Source organism: Callithrix jacchus, chromosome 19 (assembly GCF_049354715.1).
Source record: "Callithrix jacchus isolate 240 chromosome 19, calJac240_pri, whole genome shotgun sequence".
NCBI classification, from domain to species: domain Eukaryota; kingdom Metazoa; phylum Chordata; class Mammalia; order Primates; family Cebidae; genus Callithrix; species Callithrix jacchus.
Window position 1 is genome coordinate 30,662,872 of NC_133520.1, and position 19,532 is coordinate 30,682,403.

At 46.3% G+C, this 19,532-nt stretch overlaps 1 non-coding gene across 1 annotated transcript; it reads left to right on the forward strand.

Annotated features, from left to right (window-relative positions):
* The first annotated feature begins 4,927 nt into the window (after nucleotides 1–4,927).
* Nucleotides 4,928–5,068, forward strand: LOC118149649 (U4 spliceosomal RNA). Its single transcript, XR_004737206.1, has one exon. It is a non-coding gene; the product is annotated as a U4 spliceosomal RNA (small nuclear RNA).
* The last annotated feature ends 14,464 nt before the right edge of the window (nucleotides 5,069–19,532 follow it).

Sequence of the window (19,532 nt, forward strand, 5' to 3'; positions counted from 1 at the left end):
TAGGTAAGCAGCAACTTGCCGGGCACAGCGAGTTAGGACTCCGCTATCACCTAGGAACTCCAGAGCCTGAGGACAGAGCCTTCCTAGCCAGAGAAGGAGCAAATGGCTGCTCTCAGGACTCATCATGTGACTAAGCAACTTTAAAAGACTTCTTTCCCCAAAGTATTCACCAGCCTGCTATGGTCTCTGTAATCCTCACTGTTACAGCAATTTCTTTCTGTTAAACCAATGCCTCTAGAAGACCTCCTATAAAAATAATATCCAATATTTGGGGGACGCATTACTAAGTGGTTTGAATACACCGTTGCTTTTGATCCTCACAACTTTGAGGTCAGGATAGAGAATTAGCACTTTGATGGAAATTGCTGAGGACACCCAGTTCATTTTAATTTTTATTTTATTTATTTATTGAGGCAGAGTCTCGCTCTGTCACCCAGCCTGGAGTGCAGTGGTGCGATCTTGGCTCACTGCAACCTCTGCCTCCTGGGATCAAGCGATTCTCCTGCCACAGCCTCCTGAGTAGCTGGGATTACAGATGCATGCCACCACGCCCAGCTAATTTTTGTATTTTTTTTTAAGTAGAGACTGGGTTTCACCATATTGGCCAGGCTGGTCTCAAACTCCTGATCTCATGCCTCAGCCTCCCAAAGTGCTGGGATTATAGGCATGAGCCACTGCACCTAGCCTTTTTTTCATTTTCTGAGACCAGGTCTAGCTTGTTGCCCAGGCTGGAATGTGGTGACGCAATCTCTGCTCACTGCAGCCTAGACCTTCTGTGCTCAAGCGATTCTCCCACCTCAACTTCCCAAGTAGCTGGGACTACAGGCATGTGCCACCTGCCCGGCTAATTTTTATACTTTTTGTAGAGATGGGGTTTTGGCCTGTTGCCCAGGCTGGTCTCCAACTCTTGGGCTCAAGAAATCCACTCGCCTGGGTCTGTAGTGCTGGGACTACAGTGAGCCACCACGCCTGGCCAGTACCCAGTTTAGCAGCAGTCACCTCTAAGTTCGAATGGGGGTCTGGCACCTCTGACGGTTGTACTTTCTTCACTGCACTGCATGAAACTGCCTGCCCTGGGTGGACCATGAATCCACAGCTACAAGCAGGATCAGATACCTGGCTGGAATCCAGGCTCTGCCAAGTTAAGTGCTATGTCTTCTAGGGCAAGTCACTTCACTACTGTAAGTCCCTTAGAGGACCCTGATGAGGACATAATGACCTAAATGCTTGATACATAGGTGTGAATAAAGAGTAAATAGTATCACTTTCATGTTAAAACAGAGCCGATTCCTGAAGGTGGGGGTTGTGGGACCACCAAGTTCCAAGAGAGCGGATAGCAGAGATCTGGAGAGCTGTGGGCCGGTGGCACGTGTGAGATGAGCAGCAGACCTGGCTAGCATGTGCAAAGGCATGGGGCAGCAGCAGTGGGGGGCTCAAATGCCAGCCACCATGTAGTCCCTGGAGGGGGCTCAGAACTTCATGGGACATCAACACTATTCACATCTATCTATTCATTTACTCCCAGTGGCTCTGGATGGCTGTGCATAGGAGACAGGGCAGCATTATTATCCCCATTTTACAAATGTGGAGACCAAGATCCAGAAAAGGAAGATAATTTGCCCAAGGTCACAGCTAATTCATTCATTCATTCATTCACTCTATCATTGGAGATATATATATATATATATATATAGGTTTTTTTTGAGACACAGTTTCACTCTGTTGCCCAGGCTGGAGAGCAGTGGCATGATCTCGGCTTACTGCTACAACCTCTGCCTCCCAGGTTCAAGCAATTCTCCTGCCTCAGCCTCTCAAGTAGCTGGAATTACAGGCACCCACCACCACACGTGGCTAATTTTTGTATTTTCAGTAGAGATGGGGTTTCACCATCTTGGCCAGGCTGGTCTCAAACTCTTGACATTGTAATCCACCCGCCTTGGCCTCCCAAAGTGCTGAGATTACAGGCATGAGCCACTGCACCCAGCCTCCTTCTTAGTCTTTCTGGAGGCCAACCACAAATGCCATATCTACCACCCCATGAGAAGATGGCTGTTCGCTTCCAGCAGGAGCAGCTGGAGGGTCCCTTGGGCTAGGCCCCAGGAATCCTGACTATTAGGTTAGGGCAGGGCTTCAGAGACTTCACGTGAACTGGAGGACAGAGATATTCCATTCTGTTTGCCTTCCTGGGACAAAGGAAGTTACTTCCTGGCTCCTCTGAATGCTACACCAATTCTTCCTCCTGGAACGAGAACGTCATTTATAACATGAGATAATGCAGATGGGTTAAAGGGTGGGAAAAACAAAGGTAGAGTAACTTCAGAAGTTGTAAACAGGACCACGAGTTGCCCAAGGAGATGTGCGATTTCCCCAAATCACACTCATCCATCCATCACCCATCCACCCACCCACTTGTATATCTACCCATCCATCCATCCATCCATCCACCGAGCCATCCATTCATCCATCCATCCACCGAGCCATCCATTCATCCATCCAATCAATATAGTTTATTTGGCATCTATGAGGCAAATGCTAACATTGGTGTTTTCCTCTTTCTCCTGCTTCTTTTTCTTCACAAGATCCAAGGGTAAGAAGGCGGGAAATATTTTTTCTAGAGATTATCTCTTCAACCAATCAGCCTCTACCAAAAACTAAGCTAATTCCCCAAACAGATAAACCAGCTTCCCCCAGCAGCTGGTACCTGTGGTGAACAATCTATCCTGCCCAGAAGCTTTCATGTGTTTAAACTGAAGCCCTCCAGCACCATCTACGCTGCATTCACTGCCCTCCCCTGAACACTTCTGCTTCTCCCCTTTGCTGTTCTATTTTTCATTTGCTCCCTTATTCTCACGGCCTCCTGGAAAGAGCTTAGACCTGGAGTCAGAAAACTTCGTTTTGAATTCTAGCTCTTTCACTCACAGTTGAATGACCATAGCCTCCAATTTGTTGGGCCCCAGTTTCTTCATCTGCAAAGTGAGTAGAATAATACCCAGTTGCTGTGAGGATCAAATGAGATAATGGATGGGAAGCAGTTTTGTAAACTGTAAATGGCCTTACTCATGTGAAGCTTTATCATTAATTCTCCCTGTTTCTCTGACACCAAAGAGAGATGAGCTGGGGAAGGCAACAGGACTCTAGGTCAGAGCTGGGAATGATGCGTTTGAACCCTGACTCTGCCCTCTGGCTCTCCAGGAGACCGTGGGAAAGCCATGAGACCTCTGAGCCTCGGTTTCCTCCCCAGGAAAGGAGTTATTAGATCCATGTGCCTCCACCAGCTGGGAGCAGTTGCTCGTAAACAGTGATTGCTCACTCTCTATTTTAGAGATGCTTCTGAGCTCACCACCACCAATTACCATTTATTGAACACACAAGATGCCATCTCCTAGGCTGGATAACTAGAACTTCCAAAGGCCTAGGCCTTGCCCAGGGATGTCAGACCACCTACCCTAGCCCTGTCGAGGAGCAGAGAAAGGCACCCTCTCACCACACGTGTTTCCCTGCCTTCTCTGCTCCTGGTTAACTGAAGTAGAAGTGACAGGCCTTATCCCTGGTATAGGCCACCAACATATAGCAGGACCCTGAATGATCAGAAAAAGGAGGGTTTCCTTGTCATGTCTGGGACTACTCAGCTGCCAAAGGCTGCTGATCTCTGCTTCTTGTCTCTCACTGCCGCCCCTCCTTTCTGTTTCTGTTGTCCTCCTGGAAGAGTCTCAAGCTGACATTGTTGTGTAAACTACTAGTGGGTCCCCACACTTTGGCCTTGTCTCTCTCCCATTCCTTCCACCCACTGCTGTCTTATTAATCTTCCCAAATTCAGCACTGGCCTTTTAGTTTCCTGTTGGACACCTTCAGTGGTGCTTTGTTTTCCAGAGTATCAGGTTCAAAAGAACATTTTGGAATAAAACTGACCTGGCGCCAATCCTGGCCCTGCCCTTGATGGGCAGGTTACTTCAACCTCTCCAAGCATCATTTTCTCAACTGCAAAGTGAGGGCAATAGTACTGCTAGGATGTTACCATGATTAAACCCTAAAATACAGCCATGTGCCACATAATGTTTTGGTCAACAACACACTAGGTATCTGATGGTGGTCCCATAAAACTATAATACCAGTCAGGAGTTTGAGACCAGCCCAGACAATATGGTGAAACCCCATCTCCACTAAAAATACAAAAATTAGCTGGGTGTGGTGGCAGGCGCCTGTAATCCCAGCTACTCAGGCCGAGGCAGGAGAATTGCTTGAACCTGGGAGGTGGAGGTTGCAGTGAGCTAAGATCACACCACTGTACTTCAGCCTGGGTGACAAGAGTGAGACTCTGTCTCAAAACAAAAACAAAAACAAAGGCCAGTCGCGGTGGTTCATGCCTGTGATCCTAGTACTTTGGGAGGCTGAAAAGGGTGGATCATGAAGTCAGGAGTTCAAGACTAGCCTGGCCAATATGGTGAAACATCATCGCTGCTAAAAAAAAGTAGCTGGGCATGGTGGCATGCACCGTGTAGTCCCAGCTCAGGAGGCTGAGGCAGGAGAATTGCTTGAACCCGGGAGGCAGAGGTTGCAGTGAGCTGAGATTGTGCCACTGCACTCCAGCCTGGCAACAGAGCAAACTCTGTCTCAAAAAAAAAATTATAATACCATATTTTCACAGTACTTTGTCTATATTTAGATATGTTTAGACACCAGTGTGTTCTAATTGCCTATAGTACAGTAACAGGCTGTACAGGTTTATAGCCTAGGAGCAATAGGCCATAGCATCCAGCTGAGGTATGCAGTAGGCTACACCACCTAGGTTTGTGTGGGTATACCTATGATGTTTGCAGAATGATGAAACCACGTAACAACGCATTTCTCAGAATATAGCTCTGTTTGTTAAATGACTCAGGACCATTTATGTAAGGCACCGTGCCTAGCTTGTAGAAATTACAGGTCTAGCTTTGCACAGTGGTAGTATTGTAGCCAATGAGGTTTATCCGAGGTGTGATTATTGCTAATTGAAAACTTTTCCTAATACCCCGCCATGACGACTTGAAATATAGTCGGCATTGGCAATTTTTGGCAGTCTCTACGGGGACTAAATCATAGGAAAAAAAAAAAAAAGAAATTACAAGTCTGTGTTAGCTCTTTCCCTTTTCCTCTCCTCTTTTCCTTGGTATTACTTCCCTCCATGGTTTCCACCAGCAAGGGGCACGGTGTGAGCCTAATTGCACATCCACCCTGGGAATTCTGGGAGCCTAATGCTGACAATGAATGCATCACATTTACAAGGGTCAGGAGGGCACTGAGAAAAAGGTAAAGGCCTTTGGGATTGAGGATTGGGCTGCTGAAATAACAAGCTTGAGGCTTCAAGCAAAAAGGGAAGATGAAGGCTGCCGCTTGTACTGTGAGTGTGGGGAGGCCTGAGAAGGCAGAAAACACACCCCGAGATAAGAACGCTGGTTCTTGATCTATAAGAAAGACATTGTGCTGGGTGCGGTGGCTCATGCCTGTAATCCCAGCACTTTGAAAGGATGAGGCAGTGGATCATGAGGCAGGAGATTGAGACCATCCTGGTTAATACGGTGAAGCCCCATCTCTACTAAATACAAAAATGATCTGGGCATGGTGGTGCATGCCTGTAGTCCCAGCTACTTGGGAGACTGAGGCAGGAGAATCACTTGAACCCAGGCGGCAGAGACTGCAGCAAGCCAAGATCACACCACTGCACTCCAACCTGGTGACCGAGTGAGACTCCATCTCAAAAGAAAGAAAGAAGGAAGGAAGGAAGGAAGGAAGGAAGGAAGGAAGGGAGGGAGGGAGGGAGGGAGGAAGAGAGAGAGAGAAAGAAAGAAAGAAAGAAAGAAAGAAAGAAAGAAAGAAAGAAAGAAAGAAAGAAAGAAGAAAGAAAGAGAGAAAGAGAGAGAGAGAAAGAAAGAAAGAGAAAGAAAGAGAGAGAGAAAGAAAGAAAGAAGGAAGAAAGAAAGAGAGAAAGAGAGAGAGAGAAAGAGAGAGAGAAAGAAAGAAAGAGAAAGAGAGAAAGAAAGAAAGAAAGAAAGAAAGAAAGAAAGAAAGAAAGAAAGAAAGAAAGAAAGAAAGAAAGAGAAAGAAGGAAAGACATTATGCCAGGTTCAGTGGTTCATGCCTGTAATCCCAGCACTTTGAAAGGCTAAGGCAGGTGGAACATGAGGTCAGGAGATTGAGACCAGCCTGGCCAACACAGTGAAACCCCATCTCTACTAAAAATACAAAAATTAGCCGGGTGTGGTGGCATGTGCCTATAATCCCAGCTATTCAGGAGTCTGAGGCAGGAGAATGGCTTGAACCCAGCAGGCAGAGGTTTCAGTGAACCAAGACTGTGCCAATGCACTCCAGCCTCAGTGACAGAGAAAGCCTTCATCTTAAAAAAAAAAAAAAAAAAAAAGACATTGTTAGATAGTATTGAGCATATCAGTTAAATGGCCTTGGCTCACCCCCGGTGAAACCATGTGCTTTCAAAGACACTATAAAACGAACAAAAAAAGCAACAGTAGCTACAGAGTTCCTGCTCCAGCAACCAGGAGGCTTGAGGCAGGGCAAGGACACCAGGGTGGGTGTGCGGCCCAAGGAGCAGAGACAGCAACAACAACAGGATGACTTCATTTGCTGAGCTATCAGAAACCACAATGTCTGAAAACCACAATGTCTGCTAAGAAAGAGGGTGAGTCACCAGGACCCATCAACACAGGAAAGGGGCCGGGTGGGTTGGGGTGGGCAGCATGGCATGATGAGAAAAGCAAGTATTTTGAAAGCACACAGATTCAAATCCTGACACACCTCTGGGCTCTGAGCCTCAGCTTCCTTATCTCTATTTATTTATTAATTTTTATTTCTTTTTGAGATGGAGTCTCCCTCTGTCGCCTAGGCTGGAGGGGAATGGCGTGATCTTGGCTCACTGCAACTTCTACCTCCCAGGTTCAAGCGATTCTCCTGCCTCAGCGTCCTGAATAGCTGGAATTAAAGGCATATGCCACCATACCCAGCTAATTTTTGTATTTTCAGTAGAGATAGAATTTCACCAAGTTGGCCAGGCTGCTCTCCGGCCCTCAGCTTCCTTATCTTCAAAAATAGGGAAGAGCTGGGCACAGTGGCTCACATCTATAATCCCAGCACTTTGGGAGGCCAAGGAGATGGATCACGTGAGGTCAGGAGTTCAAGACCAGCCTGGCCAACATGGCGAAACCCCATCTCTACTAAAAATACAAAAATTAGATGGGCATGGTGGTGTGTGCCCGTAGTACCAACTACTTGGATGACTGAGGCAGTAGACTCAGAGCAAGACCACGTCTCAAAAAAAAAGGTGGGGAGAGAGTAATAATAGTGCTTATTTCATGGGGTTGTTTTAAGGATTTAGTGGGTCTTTTATCTGTATAAAGCACTTTAACAAATGTTACTCACTATTTTGACAGCCAAGTTCTTGATTTTCCCCAAAATTGTTAAAAGAAGAGTCACACTCTCATCTTCTGCTGACCCCCAACAGAAACCCTTGGCTTCAGTTTTGATATTCTTCGAGGGATGATTCCTCTGAAGCTCAAGCCTCCCTGCCTTGGTTGTAGCCATTCCCTGGGAGGCCAGGCCTTCCTGGTCTAGATCCTGACACCCTCAAGATCCACATCAACTCCTGATGGACTTTCTCAGACAATCCCAGTGTCTGCTCATCTCACCACTCTGAAAACACAGCATTTCTCTTCCGATCCACTCAACAACACATCACAGACCATTCTGGAACACTCATGTCATTTATGCCTTGCTTTATTATGTCACTGGTTCATTCTTCATAGATGTAAGTGTTTACATCCAAGTATACCATAGCCTTTTCGTAACTCTTCCTGCAGCTGGTATAAAGCCAGTCACATACTTGATGTTAAAGCTATTTATGTTCTGAATAAATGAATGGGCTTAGCTTAGCGCATTAGCCTAATGGGATTGGGGCTTAGGGTCCAGGATATAGATGGCTTTGAGTCCAACCACCCATACTACTCCGTGCCACTGGCCAACCAGGCACAAGATGAGCGAGTGTGACTGAGCCTCCCACCACCACAGTCAGAATTCAAGAACAAGCCCTGCAGAGGGACCCAGAGGGCTTTTCATCCTTTACTTTTACCTTACTGCTTTCCATGATACTGATCTAGTTCAAGGTGACAGGGGCTTGTACGAAGGAAAACAACCAGGCAGACCCAGACTGGGACATCAATGCGGACATAGCTACAGTGGCTAGGGCCAGGGCGAACCTCAGGCAAGCTAGGAACAGCATCCAAGGGAACACAGTGTCTCCATGCTAATTCGAAATTAGGTAGTGCCGGGTATCTCAGCAGCCTAATAGGACATAGTGCAGGCAGCCCACGGGGAAACCAATTGTCTGGGTTCCATGAGGAGTGGCAGTCACTGAAGGAACAGTTTGAATGCAGAAGGGCCCCAGCCAAGGTAGCATCCAGCCTTGGGAAGGCATCGTGGACGCCTTCCCAGATGCATGCAGCCAAGTTAAGAACTGAAAGGCACTGGTCCCCTGTCTGATTGGTAAGGTCTCTCAGAGGGGACAAAGGAGCCTGTCAGGCAGGGCTGCTGCATGCTTCCTGGCTTGGGATATGCTTTCCGTCCTTCAGGTGTTTGCTGGTTAGAATGGCCTTCCTTTTTTTTTTTTTGAGGTGGAGTCTTGCTTTGTCACCTAGGCTAGAGTGCAGTAGTGCAGTAGCACTATGTTTGCTCACTGCAACCTCCGCCTCCCAGATTCAAAAGAATCTCCTGCCTCAGCCTCCTGAGTAGCTGGGATTAAGGTGGGCACTACCATGCCAGGCTAATTTTTGTTTTTAGTAGAGAGACAGGGTTTCACCATGTTGGTCAGGCTGGTCTCGAACTCCTGTCCTTGGGATCCACCTGAGCCACTGGCCTGGCCTAGGATGGCCTTCTTATCAAGGTTCAGAATCTCCAGATGGAGAAGAGGATGCCAGAGAGAAAGAATGCCATGGAGATAATTCCTACAAGTACTGTTTCTCTCAATGGTAATTCAAAAACAACCTGGCCAGGAGCCAAGAGAGATGCAGGAACTAGGAAGACAGAGGAAAGGGACAAGCAGAAGGAGTGGCTGACAGGTCTGTCTACAGTACCCCATAAGAAGACGGCTCTGCTAGTCTAATGCATTTGAGCAATAGCTTGTTGATGGAGAAATACCCTAACGGTAGCTGATCTAAAGTGTAACATTTAATGTGATAGCTCATGCCTGCAATCCCAGTGCTTTGGGCTTTGGGAGGCCAAGGCCAGAAGACTACTTGAGGTGAAGAGTTCAAGACCAGCCTGGGCAACATGGCAAGACCCCATCTCTAAAATAAATAAAGAGGCATGGTAGTGCGCACCTGTAGTCCTAACTACCAGAGAGGCTGAGGCAAGAGGAATGCTTGAGCCCAGGAGCTCAAGGCTGCAGTGAGCTACGATCATGCCACTGCACTCCAGCCCTGGTGACCTAGTGAAACCCTGTAAAAATAAATTAATTACATTTATTTGAATTTAAAAGTGTGATCTTTATTTATTTTTTGAGACAGTCTGTCACCCAGGCTGGAGTATAGTAGTGCGGTCATGGCTCACTCATCCTCAATCCCCAGTACTCCTGCTTCAGCCTCCCAAGTATCTGAGACCACAGGCATGTGCCACCACACCTGGCTGATTTTTACTTTTTATAGAAATAGGGGTCTCGCTATATTGCCCAGGCTGGTCTTAAACTCAAGCAGTCCTCCCGCCTTAGTCTTTCAAAGTGCTGGACTTACAGGCGTGAGCCACCATACCTGTCAAAGTGTGACCTTTAGATTTAATATCAATACCTGCTGAATTCCACACCCCTTGGCTTTTGTGAGTAAAATCACCCCCAGCCGCTTTGGATGTATGTGTTTACATCCAACTATACCACAGCCTTTTTGGTGGGGGTCCTTGGATAGAAAAAGACAGGAGCAAGGCTCCCAGGTAGTTCAAAGTTTGGGGTCAAAAAGGATATTTACCTCAGGCTCAAGAATCAGAAAGTGGAGGGTCTGGGGAAGGGGTGGCAGAGCCATGTTCAGCCACGAAGGTGGCAAGAAGCCCCTGAAACAGCCCAAGAAGCAGGCCAAGGAGATGGAGGAGGAAGATAAAGCTTTTAAGCAGAAACAAAAAGAGGAGCAGAAGAAACTGGAGGAGCTAAAAGCAAAGGCCGTGGGGAAGGGCCCCTGGCCACAGGTGGAATTGAGAAATCTGACAAAAAGTAAGCTGCTCCTTGTGCCTGAGGAGATGGTGACTATTTATTTCAACCGTATTTTTCTTTTTCTTTTTCTTTTTTTTTTTTTGAGACAGAGTTTCATTCTTGTTACCCAGGCTGGAGTGCAATGGCGTGATCTCGGCTCACCACAGCCTCCGCCTCCTGGGTTCAAGCAATTCTCCTGCCTCAGCCTGTAGCTGGGACTACAGGCACACGCCATGCCCAGCTAATTTTTTGTATTTTTAGTAGAGATGGGGTCTCACCATGTTGACCAGAATGGTCTCGATCTCTTGACCTCGTGATCCACCTGCCTTGGCCTCCCAAAGTGTTGGGATTATAGGCGTGAGCCACTGCGCCCGGCCTATTTCATCTGTATTTAAACATCTGTATTCCCTTCCATAACATCTTTTGCCACCTATAGCTGGAATTCAGTGTTGTCTTAGAGCAGTTGTACATTTAAGAATAAACTTTTGGACAGCAGCCTCCAACGATCCAAGATGGCTGGTCGCTAACATCTCGGGATTGCAGCTCCCAGTGAAAGCGCAGAGAACGAGAGGACACCACACTTTCAGACAAATTTTTGTCGCTCACAGAGCAGAAGATTCCCAATGGAGGAGCCCCACGGGTCGCCGGCGTGACTCTTGTGGCCGGCGCAGCGGTTTTGCCGGCAATTGGGGTGGGGGGCGGCAGCTCTTGGTGCAGAGTAAACGGGACTGGTTCCCCTTCAGACCAACGTTTGGAGCTCCGGGAAGGAAGAGTCGCCTATTACAGACTCAAGAAGGAAGCCAGACTGGAGATTCCCAGGCAGAAAAGCACCATCAGTCTTAACACCACTGTTTTGGCCTACGCAGTGGGTTGCTCATATTTTGGCCCTGGGAATTAACAACTTGGACGTCCACTCAGAGACCTAATTTGAAAGTTGGTAATTACAAAGACGACAGGTGGATAAATTTTAAATGATGGGAAGAAACCAGTGTGAAAAGTCTGAGAATACTCAAAATCAGAATGCTTCTCCCTCTAAAGAGGATCACAGTTCCTCATCAACAAGGGAACAAGGCTTGTTGGAGAACGAGTGCATTCCATTAACAGAATCAGGCTTCAGAAGATGGATAATAAGAAACTTTTGTGAGTTAAAAGAACATGTTGTAGCTCAATGTAAAGAAACTAAGAACTTTGAAAAAAAGGTTTGACAAAATCCTAATGAGAATAGACAACTTAGAGAGGAATATAAGTGAATTAATGGAACTGAAGAATACAATATGGGAACTCCAAGAAGTATGCACAGGTTTAAACACTCAAATTGATCAAGCAGAAGAAAGGGTATCAGAGGTCGAAGATCAACTTAATGAAATAAAACGAGAAGACAAGATTAGAGAAAAAAGGATAAAAAGGAATGAGCAAAGTCGCCAAGAAATGTGGGACTATGTGAAAAGACCTAATTTACGTTTGATAGGTGTACCTGAATGTGACAGAGAGAATGAAACCAAGCTGGAAAATATCCTTCAGGATATTATTCAGGAAAATTTTCCTAACCTAGCAAAGCAGGACAATATTCAACTCCAGGTAATACAGAGAACACCACAAAGATATTCCTCAAGAAGAGCAACCCCAAGGCACATAATTGTTAGATTCACCAGGGTTGAAACGAAGAAGAAAATACTAAGGGCAGCCAGAGAGAAAGGTCAGATTACCCACAAAGGGAAGCCTATTAGACTTATAGCAGATCTCTCAGCAGAAACTCTACAAGCCAGAAGAGAGTGGGGGCCAATATTCAACATCCTCAAAGAACAGAACTTTCAGCCCAAAATTTCATATCCAGCCAAACTAAGCTTCACAACTGAAGGAAAAATAAAATCTTTTATGAACAAGCAAGTACTCAGAGATTTTATTACCACCAGGCCTGCTTTTCAAGAGCTTCTGAAAGAAGCATTACACGTAGAAAGAAACAACCAGTATTAGCCTTTCTAAAAATATACCAAAAAGTAAAGAACACCAACATAAAGAATTTATATCAATGAATGGATAAAACAGCCAGTTAACATCAAATGGCAGTAACCCTAAATTTAAATCGACTAAATCCCCCAATCAAAAGATACAGCCAAAACCCAATGGTATGCTACATCCAGACCCATTTCACATGCAAGGATACATAAAGACTCAAAACAAAGGGATGAAGAAAGATTTACCAACCAAATGGAGAGCAAAAATAAATAAATAAATTAAAAGCTGGAGTTGCAATTCTCACATCTGATAAAATAGATTTTAAAGCAACAAAGATATAGTGGTAAAAGGATCAATGCAACAACAAGAGCTAACGATCCTAACACCCAGATACATAGAGACTTAGACTCAATGAGACAGAAAATTAATAAGGATATCCAGGACTCGAAGTCAGATCTGGAACAAGTAAACTTAATAAATATTTATAGAGCTCTCCACTTCAAATACACAAAATATACATTCTTGTCAATACCACATCATACCTACTCTTGGGTTTAAATGAAATATTGATTGGCCATTATTAATACCCATTTTTTAGAATAAAGCAACATTTCTGTTCTCTCTCCCTCTTTTTCTCCGCCTTTCTTCCTCTCCTTCACTCCTTTTTTTTTCTTTCCTTCTCTTAAAAAAATCCTAAACTTTTGTAAAAAAAAAAAAAAAAGAAAGAAAGAAAGAAAAAAGGAGAAAAAGATCAGAAAGTGTAGTTAGACAAAGTATTAGTCAGGGTTCTCTAGAGAGACAGAACTAATAGGAAAGATATATAAAGGGGAGTTTATTCAGTATGAACTTACATGATCACAAGGTCCCACAATAGGCTGTCTGCAAGCTAAGGAGCAAGGAGAGCCAGTCCAAGTCCCAAAACCAATGAACTTGGAGTCCGATGTTTGAGGGCCGGAAGCGTCCCGTGGGATAAAGATGTAGGCTGGGAGGCTAAGCCAGTCTCATCTTTGTCACAGTTTTCTACCCAGTTTTATATTCTAGCCATGCTGGCAGCTGACCAGATGGTGCCCACCCAGGTTGAGGGTGGGTCTGCCTCTCCCAGACCCCTGACTCAAATGTTAATCTCCTTTGGCAACACCCTCACAGACACACCCAGGATCAATACTTCGTATCCTTCAATCCAATCAAGCTGACACTCAGTATTAACCATCACAGACAACTTCTCAGAAGGATGTACAAGAGGCTGGGCACAGTGGCTAACGCCTGTAATCCCAGCACTTTGGGAGGCTGAGGCAGGTGGATCATCTTAGGTCAGGAGATCGAGACCAGCCTGACCAACATGGTGAAACCCTGTCTCTACTAAAAATACAAAAATTAGCTGGGCTTGGTTGTAGGCACTTGGATTCCCAGCTACGCAGGAAGCTGAGGCAGGAGAATCACTTGAACCCAGTAGGCAGAGGTTGCAGTGAGCCGAGATCACACCATTGCACTCCAACCTGGGCGACAAGAGTGAAAAAAACAAAAGTATAATTGTCCTTGAGACCAAGCCATTGACTAACTGCTACTCCCTCACCCAATGTTAGTAACCCGACACCCTTAGGACTATTCCTGGGATGAACTGCAGGCTGGGCCACCTCAAACTGAGGGCTCCTGAGGCACAAAGCCTTGCTTCCAGAGTCCTCCATGGCCTCAGCTGCCCAGTGCCACCAGGACAGCAGTGTCTGGAGGCCTGCCCCTCATCCACCATCTACACACTCTAGCGTGCTTATCCTGATGAAATCAGGATATACCAAACCCTAGCAACAGCCTTGAACAGGAAGGGAATTTAAAAAAAAAAAGACCAATATATAACAGGAGATATGGGGAGAAAGAGAAAATCACTTCTGTTCCCTGGGGCTAGTGGGAATAGGCAACATTTTTAAAAAAATTAATATGGGCCCTAAGTTTAATATTAGTGAGGATTTTTTCCATTGCAATTAAAAGAAATCCGTTTGTAATTGGCTTGAGCAAAATGTGTGTGTATATCAGGCCCAGCTGCACACAGAGCTCACAGGATGTGGTCAGACTGATTTCTCTCCAACTTATAGCTGGGCTTTCCTCTACATTGGCTCTGCCCTCAGACAGGCATTGACAAGATGGCTCCCAGCAACTCCAGGTGTACCCACCTATTTTCTCTCTTTCTTTTCTTGTTTTTGAGACAGATTTTTTCTCTTCCTACCCAAGCTGGAGTGTAACGGTGTGATCGATCTCAGCTCATGGCAGCCTCTGCCTCCCGAGTCCAAGTGATTCTCCTGCCTCAGTCTCCTGAGTAGCTGGGATTACAGGCACACACCACCACGCCCCACTAATTTTGTATTTTTAGTAGAGACAGGTATTCTCCATGTTGGCCAGGCTGGTCTCGAACTCCCAACCTCAGGTGATCCACCTGTCGTGGCCTCCCAAAGTTCCAGAATTACAGGCATGAACCACTGCACCCAGCCCTAGGCAAAGTATTAAAATCGATGAGTAATATGAGCAACTTCTGACAAACTCTTGGGGTTCAGTCATATCCACCTTTGTCTCAGTCTTCCAAAGCCTGGCATAAATTCTGTGCATTTGATTTAACTACCCACCAGGCATTTAGGAAAACTAGGAGTTCAAAAAAATAGAGAATGTTTAGCAAAAATAATAATAACAATAATAATCTGTCCCAGGTATCTCAAAGAGGTCGAAACTACTTGGAAAATTCTAGTTTTATAATTCAGGAGATCTGATGACCTGGAATTGAGATTGTTGTGATGAAAGCCGAGATAACGCTGGGCACAGTGACCAGTGACATGCCTGTAATCCCAGTGCTTTGGGAGTCTGAGGTGGGCACATCATGAGGTCAGGAGATCAAGACCATCCTGGCCAACACAGCGAAACCCCGCCTTTACTAAAACTACAAAAATTATCTGGGCATGGTGGCTCGTGCCTGTAATCCCAGCTACTTGGGAGGCTGAGACAGGAGAATTGCTAGAACCAGTGAGCCAAGATCGTACCAGTGCACTCCAGCCTGGCAACAGAGTAAGACTCCATCTCAAAAAAAAAAAAAAGGAAGCCAAGATAAATTTTGCTTCTGGTGTTACAGGAGAAAGTGAAAGAAATATCCCTGGCCATGGAGTGATGGAGTGAGATGGAAGGAATGGAAACTCGGGAGCAGGAACAGGAAATATGGCTCTGGAAGCTGATGCACCAGGGAGCCTATTCTGACAGGCCCAGATGCTGGAGTTTTACACCTCTTAGCTCACCGGGATTGATCTTATCCACCAAGAGGCCAGACTCAGTAATAAACTACTTTGTGAACTTGAAACAACTGACTTGATGGGTGCAGTGGCTCATGCTTGTAATCCCAGCACTTTGAGAGGCCAAGGCAGGTGGATCACAAGGTCAGGAGTTCAAGACCAGCCTGGCCAACATGGTAAAACCCCATGTCTACTAAAAATACAAAAATTAGCCAGGTGTGATGGCACGTGCCTGTAATCCCAACTACTTGGGTGGCTGAGGCCGGAGAATAGCTTGAACCCAGGAGGCTAAGGTTGCAGTGAGCTGAGATCGCACCACTGCACTCCAGCTTGGATGACAGAGCAAGACTGTGTCTTAAAAATAAAAAAAAGAAAGAGGCTGCTCTGTCTATGGAGTAGCCATTCTTCATTCTTTTATTTTCCTAATAACTTGCATTCACTTTACTCTGGACTGAATTATTTCTTTCTCAAGATCCAAAAACTTTCTCTTGGGATCTGGTTCTGGACCCCTTTTCTGTAACATATATGTTGCTGTGAATGGCGTTTTGTTTTGTTTTGTTTTATGATGGTGTCTCGCTCTGTCGCCCAAGCTGGAGTGCAGTGGTGCAATCCTGGCTCACTGCAGCCTCCACTTCCCGGGCTAAAGCGATCCTTCCCCTTCAGCCTCCTGAGTAGCTGGGTTGGCGGGCGTGTGCCACCACTCCCAGCTAATTTTTTGTATTTTTAATAAAGATAAGGTTTTACCATGTTTCACCATGCCCCACCAAAAAAGAGTTTTTAAAAAAAAAAAAAAAAAAAAAACGCTTTGCTTTGGATGGTTGCGGTGGGTCACACTAGTAATCCCAGCACTTTGGGAGGCCGAGGTGGGCACATCACTTGAGGTCAGGAGTTCAAGACCATCCTGACCAATACAGTGAAATCCCATCTCTACTGAAAGTGCAGAAATCATCTGGGCATGGTGGCACGCAACTGTGGTCCCAGCTACTCAGGAGGCTGAGGCAGGAGAATCGCCCGGACCCAGGAGGCGGAGGTTGCTGTGAGTCAGGATCTCGCCACTATACTCCAGCCTGGTGACGAAGCAAGACTACGTTTCAAAAAAAAAGAAAGAAACTGCTAACACAATAAAGGACAAGTGGAGGCAGTGGGTAGGGACGAAAGAAAGTCAGATCTCCTGGAGCCATGGACCCCAGGAGGAGAGTCTTTGGAAGAGAACATATGTGCTTCAAAACAAAGAACAAGATCTGAAACCAAACAGTGCTACAGAAGCCCTGAAGGACACCTAACCTGGGTGCGGGAGAGGAGATGGCACTAGAGCTGAGTCTTAGGGGACTGCTGAACAGATGGATCTGAGCCACAGTTATTTTGTGGCTGCTGTTCCTCAGCTTTTATCATGCAGGAAGCATAATAGGTTGGTTATTGTCAGGCTGATTATCACAGGGAGATGCTAGTACACTGACTGCATGGGGGAACTACCGAGCAGAAATTACAGCTCATGCCCACGATGACAGCCTGGGCACTATGACCTCTTGTGGTGAGTGGTATCCTGTCTGGAATGTGGAGGGGAAGAACCAGACGACCTCTGAAGATCCTATTTGTCATGGAACCTGCCATGTCCAGAATCTGCCTCTGTGTTTCTAACTTATCCCAAGGATCTTGGTTCGTGGTGCTGCCCTGGGCCTTTCTCTCAAATTTATTAGGCATGTTTCAGGTGTCACCCTACATAGGAAAGGCAGCCCATTGTGTCCCCCACCGGTATTTCAGTGCCACAGATATGGGAAACCCACAGGGTCCCAAAGAGGTTGAACACTTTGCAAAGGCCACTCAGCAAACCATAAATAAGGCCAGGCACAGTGGTTCATGGAAGGTGGGCAGATCACTTGAGCCCAGGAGTTCATGACCAGTCTAGGCAACATGGCATGAAACTCTGTCTTTACAAAAAATAAAATAATTTAAAACTTAGCTGGGCATGATGGCACGCACCTATAGTCCCAGCTACCTGGGAGGCTGAGGCAGGAGGATTGCTTGAGCTCAGGAGGTTGAGGCTGCAGAGAGTCAGTATCAAGCCACTGCACTCCAGCCTGGGTGACAGGGTGAGATCTTGTCTCTAAATTAATTAGTTAATTTAAAAAATAAAAACAAAAATAAGGCAGTGTAGTTAGCTGATTGCTAAAGTGAAAAAAAAAAACAAAAACAAATATAAGACATTGTCTGTGGCCCCTAAAGGATAATCTGTGCTCCTCCATGTAACACAACAGGGTTAGCTTTTCCTACAAACGTTCTCCCTACCCTTGACACCAGGTCCTAGAAGAAGCTAAGAAGGCAGACGAAGCCAGACCAGAGCAATCCCTCCCCCACTCCTCCCGGGTTCTGGCGAGCACCTCTCTATGTCATCCTCACTTTCAGTTCCAGTAGAGGAAAGGGCCTCTAAGGTAGAACTCCAGATCAGTTGGGAGGGGGACCCTGGGGAGGACTCAGCAGAAGTCTTCACATGCCTCATCTCTCAGTGGCTGCTCTCTTTTGTTTCTGGTGGGTGTCCCACAAGAGTGCACTGAGGACTCACAATAGACCTCCTGAAGAACTTGCTTGCATCTAGTCTCTAAAAGCAGTGGTGTGGAACCCAGGGAGGCTGCAAAGTCTCCTTCTCTGAACGTTCATTTGCAGTTCAGCTTGGAGGCAGAGGTATGGGTGGACAGACTTTCCAAGAGTCCAGGGTGCCTCCTTCTCCAGAGGTCTGGCGAAACCAAGAGGAGTTGGGAACAGAGTGAGGCAGACACTTGTTGGGTAGTGAGCAGTTTATTTTAAAACATTCACTCAGTCGGCCAGGCCTGGGGCCTCATGCCTGTAATCCCAGCACTTTGGAAGGCCAAGGCGGGTGGATTGCTTGAGGTTAGGAGTTCAAGACCAGCCTGACCAACATGGTGAAACCCTGTCTCTACTAAAAATACAAAAATTGCTGGGCATGACGGTGCGTGCCTGTAATCTCAGCTACTCAGGAGGCTGAGGCAGGAGAATTGCTTGAACCTGGGAGGTAGAGATTTCAGTGAGCTGAGATTGTGCCTTTGCACTCCAGCCTGGACAACAAGAGCAAAACTCCATCTCAAAACAAAACGAAACAAAAATTCACCCAAGCCAGCTCTCATGACCCTTCTGTTCACTTTTGGGTCTGCCAGTAGCCTGCTCTCCACCTCTACCCTGCACACTTCCCAGGTTAAATACAGAGAGTAGTTATCCTCTTCCTGCCTTCCTCACCCATTGACCAAGAGCCTCTGCAGTGAGCACAGGACATTTTTGCCATTCTCAGCTCTTGCCTCCTGGAAGCTGTTGTACTGAGACGGACACACGGTCTAGACAGACATTTCAGACTTCTCTCTTCCCCACTGCCCCAGATACTCTGGGTTGGGCCTGGATGCTGCTTTCCCTTTTTTTTTTTTTTTTTTTTTTTGAGATGTAGTCTCACTCTGTTGCCCAGGCTGGAGTGCAGTGGTGCCATCACAGCTCACTACAAACACCACCTCCTGGGTTCAGATGATTCTCCTGCTTTAGCCTCCCAAGGAGCTGGGATTATAGGCATCCACCACCACACCTGCTAATTTTTGTATTTTTAGTAGAGATGGGGTTTCACCATATTGGCCAGGCTGGTCTCAAACTCCTGACCTCAGGTGATCCACCTGCTTCAACCTCCCAAAGTGCTAGGATTACAAGTGCGAGCCACCACAGCCCACCTGGATGCTGCTCTGTCTCACATGTATGTTCCTTCTTTCATGCAACACAGAGGGGTAAGGGCACAGCCTCAGAGTCAAGTGGACTAGAGCTAGCCCAGCTTTGTGTCTTACTAGTTAACAGCCCTGAGTTTCATTTCCCGTGAAATTAGAGTAATGACACCCAACACCTAGTGTTTTTTGTTGTTGTTGTTGTTTGTTTGTTTGTTTGTTTGTTTTTTTGAGATGGGGGTCTCACCTTGTTGCCCAGGCTGGAGTGAAATGGTGTGATCTCAACTGACTGCAACCTCCGCCTGCCAGGTTCAAGTGATTCTCCTGCCTCAGCCTCCCAAGCAGCTGGGATTACAGGCATGCGCCACCACGCCCGGCTAATTTCTTGTA